This window comes from Cucurbita pepo, chromosome 3 (assembly GCF_057944985.1).
Source record: "Cucurbita pepo subsp. pepo isolate OVF chromosome 3, ASM5794498v1, whole genome shotgun sequence".
In the NCBI taxonomy this organism is placed as follows: domain Eukaryota; kingdom Viridiplantae; phylum Streptophyta; class Magnoliopsida; order Cucurbitales; family Cucurbitaceae; genus Cucurbita; species Cucurbita pepo.
The window spans coordinates 7849930-7854817 of NC_141800.1; the positions used below are offsets into that span (position 1 = coordinate 7849930).

At 40.2% G+C, this 4888-nt stretch overlaps 1 long non-coding RNA gene and 1 other non-coding gene across 3 annotated transcripts; one reads left to right on the top strand and one right to left on the bottom strand.

Annotated features, from left to right (window-relative positions):
- Positions 1–464: 464 nt before the first annotated feature.
- On the bottom strand, positions 465–2520 carry LOC147793153 (uncharacterized). 2 transcript variants are annotated; one of them, XR_015420262.1, is made up of 3 exons: positions 2027–2442; positions 1516–1820; positions 465–721 (listed from the first exon to the last, which is right to left on the bottom strand). It is a non-coding gene; the product is annotated as an uncharacterized LOC147793153 (long non-coding RNA). The 2 variants fall into 2 exon arrangements; XR_015420261.1 differs by lacking the exon at positions 465–721 and having other exon boundaries at positions 1276–1820; positions 2027–2520.
- Positions 2521–4223: 1703 nt separating this feature from the next.
- LOC147793154 (small nucleolar RNA Z247) lies at positions 4224–4363 on the top strand. The gene has a single exon (XR_015420505.1). It is a non-coding gene; the product is annotated as a small nucleolar RNA Z247 (small nucleolar RNA).
- Positions 4364–4888: the final 525 nt, after the last annotated feature.

The following is a 4888-nucleotide window of genomic DNA, read 5'->3' on the forward strand; positions in this document are numbered from 1 at the left end:
TTGTTGCGTAATTGTCGTCGTTTAATTTCTCAGAAGTGAGTAATTGTACTATTGAGCTTGACATGCTGAGATTTAAAACAAATTCTATTAGTGAATTGACTTAATTCTTTTTAATCCACTTAGGTTTAGCAAATGTAATTATGTACCCAAAATTTGTTAATTTGCAACGATACTTTAGTGAGTTAGAGCAATTGCTACCGAGGGGCAGTCAATCACTCCTTCAATAAACCAAGAGATTCTTGACTTAAACACTAATCCCAGAATAACTCTTATTCCTATAGTGTTTTAGTTATCGCCACTTTGGTCAAGAATATACTACTCTTAGTAATTCTTCGTAAGTGTGATCCGCCATTTTCAGACCTCAGAGATCGGCCCCAACAATGCTATCAAATGAAAAAGCCAAAGTTGAGAATGGACCTAAGAAATCCTATCCATTTTTGGAGTTTGCGTTTGTAACACCCGCTCATCGTCAACGCGATTCACAGGAGTTACTACTGACCTCGATAATAAACTCCGACAACCAATGATAAATTTCAAAAAAATGTTTCCAAAAACATCAAGTAAAACATTTAAAACGAGTGCTATTTAAACTTAAAACAACCGAAGTAGATTCTTGACAGCGAAAGCATAAGTACACAAAACAGACACAGACATGGATTCCCAAATAGTTCCTAGCCCGCTGGTCTCGCCCTCGTCCTCGGTTGGCCTGCATCAACTAAATCTGGAAAGAAAAGTTAAAAATAATTTTGATGAGTAATTAAATTACCCAGTAAGTAGCCAACTTTATCTTTCATGAATTCATAACTAATCTTTCCAGGTGTTTTTAAATTTTATTCGTCATTGACTCCTAGTTTCTCTTACTAGGGTCATCTGTTCATTAATGAGGTATCTCAGCTACCTCCAGCTTAGCATAGCAAATGTTTTTAAGTTTTATTCGACATTGACTCCTAGCTTCTCTTACTAGGGTCATCTATTCATTAATGAGGTATCTCAGCTACCTCCAGCTAGGTTACTGACTCTCTCTCGATATGCTTATCTAGAATTTTCGGACTCGTATGTAAGACTCGCTCTCGGTCAAATACGGTCCGTCTACTAATTGCTCTGGCGGCCTGTTTATCTCATATACCAACGGTCAGGAGTACTCATGCTCCCTGACTTAGCACACAGCGCGTTGGCCAGGAACTCCGCGGGAATTAGTAGACTATCATACTCATATAAATAAGCCATAGCTCAACAACCAATAAGCATATCTTAGAGTCATAACCTTTCTATTAACATGCATAACATACTCACAGTTACTGCATGTTTTCATACATGTATCATGTTCAACACATAGAACATTCTGACAATCATTTATATCATGCTTACATCACAGGCAAGCAGTCACAATATACAATAAACACTCAATATCATCAAAGCTCATCATAACATATTAAGCTCTTAATCAGGTAAACAACATACTCACATGTTGTAAAACAAGTTAAGAACTAGTTCAAAGGTCGATACGCTACTTACCTGGTTTCGAATCCCTTTCTCTCTTGATTGTACATTTAATAGGGTATTTCAACACAATTCCTTCCGATTAGACCTATATTTCACCATTTTCAAGGTAAGTATAGGTCAATCTAGGTAGAACAGGTCAAAACAAATCGAACGGGACAAACCGGGAACCCAAAATGATGCTTCACGCGCCCTCACGCGCCCTCACATCCTCGGTGTGTCTGTCCCACGCGCTAGGAGCACGCCCAGTCGCACACCCAGTCGCGGCCCCTCACGCGCCTGCGTGTAGTGCACGCGCTCCTTCTTCTTCCTTGCGTTTTCTGAAATTTTCCCATCTTTTTTTGTTAATACCTACTATATCCCGAAGCCATATCCTCCTTCTACGATTCGAATTTCATCCTGATTCCTTCTACAAATTTATAGATCTCCTTATTACGATTCTAACAAGCCCTATTTCATAACTCATTATACAATATGAACCAAGATATCGAGATTTAAAGGTTCGGTGATATGGGTTTTTCGTTACCTTTGCGACAACCGCTTAAATCAGCTTAGTTCAGAGCTTCAATGGCTGAAAAGCCTTCACAATCGTCTCCCCATCCTCAGGTTTGCACGTTGTCACAACAAACGCCAAAGAACCTTAAGGTTTTGCAGGAAAACATGGATTATAACATTCTCTGTTTTCTGTTTCCCTCTTCCTCTGTTTCTTCGATAATATTTGGTGCTTCCTCGTCGGCCTTGCCAACGCCAACCACCACCACCATCCATAACACTAACACAAAATAAAACCACCCTTCTTCATCCCACACCTCCATCTTCCTCTCTTTTCTTTCTTTTCCCTTCAATCCACCTGTCCATTCTTCCGTTCTCCATGGCAGCAGCTTCAAGCTGCTGCTGTCTTTTTCTTTTCTTTTCTTTTCTTTCTTCTTTTTTTTTTTTTTTTTTTTTTAATTAATTAATTTATTTTTATTTTTATTTAATTTATTTATTTATTATTTTCGGGTTATTACAGCGTTGTTCCAACTCCCATGTTACGACCCTCCGAATGTGTAGTTGCTCTAGAGCAACATGTAGGCGGAACATGGAAATCTCACGGTGCAACCTAGTGGTGGAGACCATAGGATGTGTTGATATACTTCCTTCTCTCACTGACTATAAATACTTTCTCTATTCACCTTGTTATTGACTCATGCAAATACCTTCTAAATGGCGGCCGCTACTAGGACGACACGAGCCCGAGCATGAATCTCACGGTGTGAATTTTTTAGAGAGTGATAAAAGAAAAAGATGTATCTCATATACCTTTTTCCTCCCACTAAGTATTTTAGACGGTTGGGTATACTTATTACTTAGGTATATTCCGACTAATTAAATATAACTTAAGTATAGGTGATTTTTCCAAGTATAACATTTATACTGGATTTTTACCTATGATGTCTAGGTGATTTTTCATTTTTTTTTAAAAAAAAAATCCTTACATCGCTCACGCATGCTCATAAAACTGGGCTAACTAAGCTCAAGTACTGACCCGATCTCCAGGTAGCAGGTGTTCCGTAAACCGTCAACTTAAGTACCTCCAGCCTTAGACAAGATCATGCCAGGTGAGTTTTCTTGTAACCGTAGTTTTACAAGATATCGACCTATTTTAACTATTAAAATTGATCGTGCTTGGTTGTTAACCTTAAGTGAGCATGCATTTATCTTTGTTATAGATTTTAACATCTATCTCGTTTTATGACGTTGAAAATAACCTATAACATGCTTTATATAACAATTATATAATCATCCATTTCATGCAATAATATAAAAATTTATATCTATCACTCATGGAACCCTAAACATGCATACTATACATTATAACACTTATAACATACTTGGAATGCATGAAACATGCTTAGCCTATGGTAAGTCGATCCTTCACAGGTTGTTCGTGTTAAATATAGAATAGACCATATATGTATATAGTAAGATAATCTAGTGATTTACTAGTTTGTTACCAAATCTATGATTTACTGGTTTGTTACCAAATCTATGATTTCATAGTTTTGTTACCAAATCTATGATTTCATGGTTTGTTACTAAATCTATGATTTAGAATGTAATCTTCATTATACACATCTATAAATACATGAGGTCGTGACCCTAGGTCATTGTGCCATTCAACCTAACATGGTATTAGAGCCAAGGTTTATTTTTTAAATGTCTACCATATCTTCTTCCTCCTTTCCATCCACCATCTCCAACACCGTCTCAACTACCATGGCGACCTTTGCCCAATCCCTCTACACCATGCTGTCACAATTCGTCTAACCAAAAACAACTTCATCATATGGCGTGCCCAGCTCCTCCCCTACGTACGGAGTACGAAGCTTATGGGCTACCTCGATGGCACCAATGCCGCACCTGCCAAGCTGGTCCCTTCCTCAACTGCTAGTGCTGAGCTGGTCTCTAATCCGGCCTATAATCAGTGGTATGATCAGGATCAACAGGTCCTTAGCGGCCTTCTCTCCACCATGTCTGAGGAGATTCTTCACGATGTGGTTGCTGCTACTACGTCCAAGGAGGTGTGGGATACCCTGCAGAGGATGTTTTCATCATCAACTCGTGCTTGCACTACTCAGATTAGTGTTGAGCTCGCCACGTCCAAGAAACGAGATCAATCTGCTGCAAATTATTTTCGCAAGATCAAAGGGCTGGCCAACGAGTTGGCCGCCGTCGGCTCTGCCTTGCAAGATGATGATGTGATCGCCTATCTTCTCACTGGTCTTGGCCCTGACTATGATCCCATCGTCACCTCAATGACTACCAAGAGTGAAGCCCTCACGCTTGATGATGTGTTTGCACATCTAATGACGTATGAAGCTCGCCAACTACAACACCAGGCTGAACTTCAGTTAAATCCGGGATCTTCTGCCAATTATATTGGTTGTGCTGAACTTCAGCTAAATCTTGGATCTTCTGCCAATTATGCTAGTCGTAGTGGTCAGCAGAAGAATCGTAGGTGTAGGGATCGTGGTCGTGGTCGTTCTCAAGGTTACGCACCCTCTCGTCCTGCTGGTGATCGCCGTGGCCCTTCTGCTCGTCCTTCCTGCCAGATCTGCGGTAAAGTGGGGCATACTGCTATCCGCTTCTGGCATAGGATGGATGAGTCCTATCAAGATGAACCTTCTTCTGCTCCTCCTACGGCACTGGCGACTACTTCCTCTTACAAGATTGACCCAAATTGGTACAGCGACACAGGCCTACGGATCATATCACCAGTGACCTAGATCATCTCGCTGTGCGTGAACGTTCTCATGGAGGTGAACAAGTTCAAGTCGGCAATGGAGCAGGTTTGCATGTTTTGCATACTGATCATTCTCTAATTAATACTACTACTCGTCCTCTT